The sequence below is a fragment of the Coffea eugenioides genome, chromosome 6 (genome assembly GCF_003713205.1).
Source record: "Coffea eugenioides isolate CCC68of chromosome 6, Ceug_1.0, whole genome shotgun sequence".
Taxonomy (NCBI): Eukaryota; Viridiplantae; Streptophyta; class Magnoliopsida; order Gentianales; family Rubiaceae; genus Coffea; species Coffea eugenioides.
In genome coordinates, this window is record NC_040040.1 from 31,292,382 (window position 1) to 31,302,706 (window position 10,325).

Sequence of the window (10,325 nt, forward strand, 5' to 3'; positions counted from 1 at the left end):
GGTTTCTAATTTCTGATTGACTCGAATCAAGATAAAAGCCATCATGTGTTTATCATCTTTTTAATATTACAATTTCTATTAGGTAGCCATGTTTGGTATTCCCCTGTTTGGTATGCTGAAAAAGCCTGGAATGGAAAGGCCTTTCCAACTTATCGATTCTATTCCAATGTATGGTATGTAACTATTTTGTTGAAAAGGCCTTTTTCTTCTGAAAAACCTATTCTAACATTTTCCTGGAATCCCATCCCTCACCCAAAAAAAAAATATATATATATATATATATATATATATGTATATAGGGAAAGCTCAATCCCACTCTGTCCAAGAAACACCTAAATTATAGTAAGTAATGCTTAAACTATAGGGGTCAAATTTACCTTTCCATACATCTCTACCTTCTATATACGTGTCAAGTTAGGTTATTTTGTAAGTTAATAATGTTTCTCATTTTTTAGTCATAAATGATTTTAATTCTATTAACTATTGACATTTTTTTCTCTTTTGTTAACATCTTTTAGTTTACAAAATTGGATTATGTGATGACATTTGTCAATATCTACCAAAAAAGAAGAAGGAAAAGAAGAAAAACACTACTAGGCCATCTGCTAAGTCACAAGAATATTTTTTATTCATAAATAGAAGCGAATCAAGAGAACATAAGACTTGATATAAATACAGTTTTAACATTTAGTTTGGCTAAATTAGTAATAAACTATTATAATATTATGTTATTAGAAAGTTATTTTTATTATTATTAAGTCATATATCTCTAAATCAACTCTTGTTTGGTTGTGTAGTTGCAAATCAAACTCACAAAAAAACTACGAATTTAACCTAGGATGCTAGTGCAGAACAAAATGAAAGAAGAAATGTTTCATGTCATATTTAGAGCAACTAAGTCAACATAATAATTTTTCATTCTATTTGACCTTCTCAATATGATTATATTAAACGTTGGAAAAGAAAAACACATTTCATTCTAACTTCGGGTCTCTAACACTGGAATGATAGATAGTTTCTCATCCATTCTGATAGGAAAAAAATTCTAGTTAGAAAGACATTCCATTATGAACCTTTACTACATATCAAATTTGGGAGGGGGGGAGAATTAGCAACATATCGTGAATATAGTAATTGGTTCGTGGAAAGATTCTATTATCTAAACCAGCCTCACTTGTGTATTTTGAACCATAATTGATCCATGGTCATACAATACCTAGTCATGTTGATTTGGAATCTTTACGTCCCTCAGTTAAGAAAGAAAAAAGTCATATTTTGATAATTAACGATTGGGAATAAACTATAAGTCTAACTATCTCATCGTAAGTCCATACTAATAGGAGCAAACCATCACCAAATCACCATTTCTCACAGATTCAGAATAAACAAGTGTTCAAAACAGCATCCCTTCACCCTAAAAAATTTACAAGTTTAACAAAGCTAACAACTCCTTCATAAAAAAAAAAAAGAGACAAAATTATAAAGCTAATAACCTAATATCATGAACATGATATTAGATCATCATTATTTCAAGTATGGGCTTTCAAAGAAAGAAACTTAGGTCCTACAATATCAGTTTTTATCTATAATGGTCAAAATTGCTAATCTATCCTTGCCATATGGACTGTGTTAGCATTCACAGACAGTATTTTAATAAAATAGTCAAATTTTCAATTAAATGTATAAGTTATATAGGTTACATAGAACAAATTGGTAGCGATTTTTGAGTTGTATTGGTGTTTAAATGATTTTCTTTGGCTGAGGTTTTATTATATTAGATTATGAGTTTTCAATTTCAATAAGTTTTGTAACCTAAAATTCTAATTAGAATAGCCAATAATTTTTAGCATTTATTTAGTGTATTGGTAGTGTAAGTTATGTTTAGCTAACTTTTCATCGCCAATAAATATGTATAGCCGAAATAGAAAAATTATACTACAAATATGTTATGATAGGTACAATTCATAAGAGAAAACTGTTCTATTATTTTTTATTTCATAGTTAGGCAAGAAAAAGAAGGTACTTGTAGCGATATACTTTCTTAGCTCTGCAAATTAAAGAAAGTGACAAGAAGTATGGTTGGATTGTTATATTCTCGAGATGAAAACTAGAGAACCTTCAACACCAGAGTTAATTCTTCCATAGAGGTTTGAATCATCTCAAAAATCAAGATATCCATGTCTCAATCCTTCACACTTGAGTAATATTTTATTGTTATTGTCTAACTTTTTTCTATTTAATATTTAGCCTTTTGTTCTAGCTGAACAATAATTTTAAAGTGATTCACATCAAGATGGTGGAGTTGAAAAGTTCTCTTCTATCTTAATTTGATGAAGGTAACCTACAATGTAATGGAGAAAATTCTAAGAAAGTCTCAACCAATGAGAAGAACGATGAGGAAAAGAAAACTCATGAAGAAAAAAAATCAAGAAATAGGAAAATGATGAATTCCATTACAAGACTATTTATCAAATTGTCTTTTTGATGAGTTTTGTGATTTTTATCAGAACTCCTATCCTTCTACTAAAAAAATTTGGAGAGTTTTGCATAAAATATATGATATTAAAGAAGCAAGTGCAAAGAAATATGTTGCAAGCACCTATTTCAAATTTCAAATCGTGAATGACAAATCGGTGGTAGTTCAAACTCTTGAACTCCAAATGATTTTGCATAAGTTAAGGTTCGAAGGAATTCAAATTGATAAACAACTTCAAGTTGCTGCAATAGTGGACAAGCTTCCACCATTTTAGAAGGAATTCTAAAGGAGTTTGTGTCACAAGCAAAAGGAGTTTCTTTTGGAAAGTCTCATCACCTGCCTATGGATTGTAGAAAAAATTATAAACCAAAATACCAAAGGTAGGCAAAATGGTAATGAAAATAATACTGCCAAAGTAAATCCCATTGCTTCCAACAACATATCCAACAAGAAGAATGCCAAAAATAATGCCCAAATAAAACCAAAGAAAAAGAATATGAAATGTAGGCATAAGAACCATTACTCAAACCAGCATAGAAATAATTTCTATTACAAAAACTAAAGCTAAGGAACCTCTTTCAAATTTGCTACTTTTCCAATTTATCAGTATTTTGTGTGTGGAAAGCAAAGACATTTTGTTAAAGCATACAGATACCGAAAATGTGGGGCTATGCCACACACTAACGTTATGGAAAAGTCATTTGTGCCCATGATTGTAGAAGTCAACATATTTGGAGGTTCCGATGGTTTATGGGTAGGCACAAGTGCTCTTAAACATGTGTTCTTTGACCACGATTGTTTCAAAAGTTACACACCGATTGAAAAGAAAAGCAAGTTATGCTTAGTGGCTCTCATACTATTAAAGTTTTAGGTGTTGGTGTAGTTGAACTAAATTTTATTTTTGACCAAATAATTCTTAAGGATGTGCTTCACACACATTAAATGAGAAAAAATTTGGATTTCTTCTATATAAGGTCGGCTTCAATTAAATTATTAAGTCTGATATTTGTGTGATTATAAAATGGTGCTTTTATTGGTAAAGGATATGCATGTGATAACATGTTAAGTTAAATGTTGTGAACATCAACAAAGCTCCTTCAAGTTTTGTTTACATGCTTTTTCTTTGTGGATTTTTGGCATGCACCACCATGTCATATAAATAGCAAGTAAAAAGTCTAAATAATCTTTGTTTGATATCATGAATTCGAAAAATGTGAGTCTTGTAGTAAGACAAATCACAAAGAAATCTCCTAAAAGTGTTAAAAGAAACTCTCAACCCCTATATTTAATTCATAAGACTTGTGTGAATTTGAAAGAATTTTAAACCGTGGTGGTAAAAAGTACTTTGTGACTTTTATTGATGTTTTTTAAAAAGTATACTTGTATTTCCTTGCTTAAAAACAAGAGTGATGTTTTTGAAGTCTACATCAAAGAAGTGGAAAATCAATTTGATAGAAAAATCAAGAGATTTAGAAGTGATAGAGGTAAAGAAAATGAATCGCTTGACTTTAATTCATATATTCAATTATTAGGGATAATTCATGAAACTACATCTCCTTGCTTACTATCTTCTAATGGGGTAGCAGAACGAAAAAATAGAATTTTAATTAATTTGACTAATACTATGGTTGTTAGTTCTAATGACAATCTAATCCTTGGTGAAGCAATTTTGACTACTTGTTATATTTTAAATAGAATATCTCATAAATATACTAAAGTAACTCCTTTTGGGTTGTGGAAATATTATAAGCCTAATTTAAATTATTTAAAAGTTTGGGATTACTTAGCTTATGTATGATTAAATGATCCTAAAAGACTAAAATTAGGTGCTAGAGCTTCTACATATGTTTTTGTTGGCTATTCTTTATCAAGTAATGCCTATAGATACTTAGATTTGGAAAATAATATGGTGATTGAATTTTTAGACGCTATTTTTCATGAAGATAAATTCCTTTATGTGTCTAGAAATAGTAAGGGTCAAAAAATCAATAACGATAATACATATGTCAATATCTTCTATGGAAAACCAAAAGATGGATGATATTGAGCCTAGAAGAAGTAAAAGAATTAAAATAGAAAATCATTATGGTCAAGATTATTATGTTTATAATTTGGAAGAAATTTCTAATTCCATTGAAGAGGTTTTATCATCTCTTGACTCAACTTTTTGGTGAGAAGTTATTAATGATGAGATTGATTTTTTTTAATAAGATTTACAAATTAGTAGATTCACCATCTAGTTGTAAAATTATTGGCTATAAATGGGTTCTTAAAAAATACATCGATCAATTGCTAAAATTTTCAAACAAAAAGAGGATAATGATTTCTTTCATACTTTTTCTCTTGTTTCAAGAATAGTATCAATATGATTTTTAATTGCTATATAATTTAGTTATTGACCAAATGGATATACAAACATCTTTTTTAAATAGTGATTTAGATGAAGATATATGTGTGTGTGTGTGTATTTATGTATATATGTATATATGAGCCAACTAGAAGGATTTGTTATCTCTGATCAAGAAAATAAAGTGCGTAAAATTCAATAAATTCTCGTATAACCTAAGACAAGCTCATAAGTAGTGGTATGATCTAAATGTAATTAAATGGTTTTAAATGTAGTGAATGTGATAAATGTTTATATGCTAAAAACATTGATGATCTACATGAAATTATTTGCTTAGATGATTTGTTAATGTTTGGCTCCAACGTAAGTATTGTTGAGAAAATAAAAATATTTCTAAAAAACCCTTTTATCATGAAAGACTTGTGTAAAGCTAATATTATGCTTGGAATAAATTTTTTAAATTGAATAATGGTATTCTTTTGGATCAAACACATTATGTTGAAAATTTGTTACAGAAATATAACTATGGTGATATTAAATATGAAAATGGGCCCTTTGATCTTAATGCTCATTTGTTTTCTACTAAAAATGACAATGACGTATGTGACCAAACGATTATGCTAGTATAATTGGAAGTTTACGTTATGCAACTAACTGCACATGATTTGATATAACATATGCTATAGGAGTACTTAAAAGATTTACTAGTAAACCAAATACTATTCATTCGCATGCAATTGACCATCATATAGTTTATTCTTTGCAAATTACCCCTACTGTTAATGAAGAAATTTGTGATACAAATTGGAATATATTGCCTAGAGATTCCTTATTAACTACTAGATATATTTGTATGTTAGCTAGTGGTGCTATATCACTACAAAAAATTATTTCTTTCGTGACAAATTTTTCATGACAAGAAACCTTTTCGTTAGGAAAATCATGCTTTTTATGACAACCCGTCAAGTAAATATCCTTCAAAAGGTGCTGCTACTTTAAACGTGTTTTTCTATTTATTTCATTGTCTAAAGTTACTTTCCCCACATCAATTCGTCAGGAAAAGTTTTCATTCTCCCTCCATTTCTTTCCCACCAATTTTTTTCCCCTCTTGGACCGAAAAGGAATTTAGAAGGACATCTTGTCCTTATGACATAGACACCGGGAAATTCAAGAAGCACTTTTCCCAAATCTCTACTTTTGGAACAACAACAACAAAGTACACTTTCTCCAAATCTTCAGCTTGTCTTCATCTCCAACAACAGAGAACAACAACGAACTCCTCCGAACTTGTCTTCATCTCTTTCAACAAGAGAGACAACACGATGGTCTAAGGTGATGTAAAAATCAAATAATCCTTCAATTTTGCCTTGAATCAGCTCCCTTTCTCCGAATCCCCCTTCAATTTTGTCCTTAATTGACTGTGAAATGACGGTCCTACAGATCATCAGTTCAAGTTCGGTGTCAAATATTTTCTCTGCATAAAAATTGACTCATTTGTGATCTAAGTTTTCAGAAATTGTTTTGGAGAACCTCATTTGGCCCCTTAAAGTTTCAAATTTGATTATTTTCATTATTTTGGTTGAGAATGAGGAATTTAGTGCAAATTTGATAGGCTCCCATCTCCCTGATGTTCACAAAGGAACGGTTCTTGGAAAACTTGTTCTTGCGTGTGAAGAGTTGAGAATTCTGCACATGTACATATAAAATTGATTTGCCAGCTCGTTTTTGGCAGAATGGTGCAGCAGTCTGGTGCATCAGCTTTCGGAAAATTCAGGGTCAAGGATTGACTATTCTTGGAGGTGAGTCCTTGACAGGTTCAGTTCCCATTGGGCAGATATGACTTGTAAATTGCAAAATGAAATATTACTATATGAGCAAAATGGGTCCTATATTTTGGATTAACTCCAGAGTAGATCCAAACTTATGGTGCAATGTTCACATCTAGGTGTGCTAGACGCTTGTCTTGTGTCGAACATTTTTCCTGATTTATCCTTGTTATTTGTCTTTCAGTTTTTTGTCATACATGTGATGGGCAACCGGCTTTCAACAATTTTATCTACTACAATTTTCTTTGATTTTTCAATGTCTGAAACCTTGTTAAGGATTCATCTCTGATTGATCATTTAGTATGAGCCTTCAATGTGATGGCAGAGATACATGTTCAGTGTTTCTGGTTTGTCCTCTTGTTTTGTCATGAAAGTGTCTGAATGAAACTGGAATTTGTTTCCTATTTTTCTTCATTATTTGTTTCCTTTCATGCAGACCTTGTTCTGAAAGACAAGATTGTTGTTTATGATTTGGCTGGCCAAAGGATTGGATGGGCTAACTATGACTGTAAGTTCCCATATCAAGAGCATTTTCCAGCCGTTGGCTTGATTTTTACAGTGCCTTCTATTCATCATTTATCTGATTGGATTAAAAGGGGAAACTTGGATTAAAAGTGAAATTGTTTTCTCTGATACATATACACTTGAAATTCAGTTTTTAGTTCAAGATTCGCAGAATTTGGGAGGTTTGGGTTTTAATATGGGAATAGTCACATTGACAGATTGGCACAGGTCTAATTTAATATAGGACGTGGGAGCAATTCACGCAATAATGCGACACAGTCAAGTGTATTTTAGATTTTTTGGCTAAGGGCCCCTACTTATAAATTTGGAGCTGATCTCATGGATAAATATTTATGGTGAAGTTGGCTAGTTTGATATTATGTCATGGGGAGCATTAAAAATTTGTACCAGACGAAAAATGCATCAGCAACTGGCCTATATTGTTAGGGGCTTTTATCTATTGATTTGGGTATTTGGAGGAATACTATGCACATAGATTATAAGATGTTGAAGGCAGCTGGAAAAGATCCACTTACCTCATGTCCTTATGACTGGATTGAGCAAGATGAGTGGAAAAGTATGTGTGATTGGTTCGAAGATCCTATATTCAAGGTGATTGGTTCTAGTTTTGTTTACTTGCATGATCTTAATTCTTTTGTTGCCTTTTATGTTTTGTCTAACTATCTTTTTGGTATTTAATAGAAAAAATCAGAAGCCAATACAAAGAACCGTGCCATGTTACCCTATCCGCACACTGGCGGTTCAAAATCAAATCATGTTCGAGCACAAGAGATAGTATATTACTGATTTTTTATTTCCATTTTGGCTTATATTTATACTAGGAAGAAAACTAGAGCTAACTCGTGATCTTTTATGCTATAAAATAGGTTCCACCAAGTGCAATTGATGCCTGGACTGCTGCTCACATAAAAAAGGATGGCCAATTTGTGAATAATACTGCAAAATCTTTCGATGTAATTTTCACTATAGTCGGCTGATTCTAGTAACTTTGTTTTTTATTAGTAACATGACATTTACATATATATTATACATTTAATGACTCTTTGAGTTATGTGAATCTAATATGTACAGGATGAGTTAAAAGAAGAGAGAAGGCAATGCATCGAGAATGGAGAAATTGTCAATGAAGTTAAAATTATGGAAAATGTCCTAGGAAAGAGGGCTGGTCGTGCCAAAGGGTTGGGTATGGGGGTCATACCACCCCAATCTTCTCGCAAACCCGAATCTTCAGCTAATAGAGCACTACTTGAAGAACTAAAACAGTGCAAGGAGAAGCTTCAATGCTATGAGGAGCGAATTCAAGCACAAGATACCCAAATCCAAAATCTTGTACAAAGCCAGCAAGGGATACAAGAAATGCTGCAAGAATTCCTCATTTGGAAACAGAAGCAGTGTGGAGGTTCTTCCTAGTAATGGTGAGTTTGTAGATCTTTATTCGAAACAAATGCATTTATGTGCAGTTACTTCAGCATAGTAATTATTCTTGTATTGCTTGTCCTCATGATTAGGTGGTCCCTAAGCAATTTGTAGTGATCATCCATGCATCATAACAAAAATACATCTTTTCCATGCCATTCTATTGTTTCTCTGATTTCAGATTTTTCTTGGTTTTATTGTACAGGTTTGGGATGAACGTTTGGGACTGCTTTTGGCTTTTGGCTTTTGAGTTTGGGATAAACTCAACATTATGGACTGCTTTTGGCTTTTGGACTGCTTTTAGCTCATACTGAAGAATTCCTCTATTTTGATATCATCCATCTCTAGTATTTTGTTGACCATGGAATTGAAGTCCATCTTTTGATTTTAGCACATGTTAGGTATATGGCAGTTATCTAGGGAGAAATAGCAATATTTATATTGGTTTCAAATCATGGAATGTAATGATATGTTCATGTTTGACATGGTTAACTTTTGTGGTTTGACATATTATGGTTGCCTACTAATGAAATTTGTGAAGTTTTGGTTGATATTTTGCTTGCATACTTTTATATTTTGATTGGGTGGAGTGTTTTAGTAGATGATATTATTACTTTGTTGTCACTAAAATTGCTAGGCTTAAAAATGCTACATGGTGAAATTAGAAACTAATATATTATAGTAATGCAGCTGTCGTCAGGAAAAATGACATTGAATTGTCATTAAAGTACGTCCAGCAAGTTTCAATGCATGACTTTTCTTGACAATCGAAAATTTAGTGACAAAGTTTAGGGTCTTTCCTGACAAAGGTTCGTCAAGAATATGAGGACTTTTCCTGACGACCGAATCGTCACGATTACCTTTCTTGATGACACGTCACAGAAAATGGAACTTTTCCTGACGAGAAATCCACTAGTTGTCAGGAAAACCTTTTGCCGACGGCGTATAGGTGACCAATCTTCTCTGACGACATGAGCGTCACGAAAACTTTTCCTGACAACATACGCAACTTTTCTTGACAAAGATTGTTGTCACTAGAAATATTTTTTTTTGTAGTGAATGTTGGAAATGAAAGAAGCAACAAATTATCAAAATTCACAATAGAAGTTGAGTTAATTATTTTAACTTTTGCTACAGCATTGTAGCTATTGGCACAATAAACAATCAATACTATAATGGGAAATGAATAGCATTAAGGAGAAAGTATAATATTGTTGAAGCATATGATGGAAATCAGACCATCAATGTCAATTATATAAAGTCAATGGATAATGTTACTAATCCCTTGACAAGACCTCTAGTTACCTTAAAAGGGATGGGACTAAAGTCTATAAATACATAAATCACCTGTAAAGATACACAATTCAATGATTAGAAATCCATGAGTTAGGTTCAAAAGGAAAAAGAATTACATGGAGATTTGAAAAATAAAGGTATTGTGAGGACTCGTAAAATTATTATTTTTCGACTCCTAATTTTGCTCATTTAATTATTTATTCAAATATTTGCTTCGATTATTATTTTCTAGCCTTATTAGACTTAAATACATGGAGTTATGATTTCATTATATTTTTAAAGTGACTCGTTTCAAAAATTAATTTTTTGGAAGCTCGATTAATGAAAATAGTGAAAACGTGTCTGAAAACTTTAGCCATTTGGGAGTACAATAAGTTCAAAACTTGGAGACATGTACAATGGTCCTAAGATAGGTAATTCTAGGTTTAAGTACTCAAGT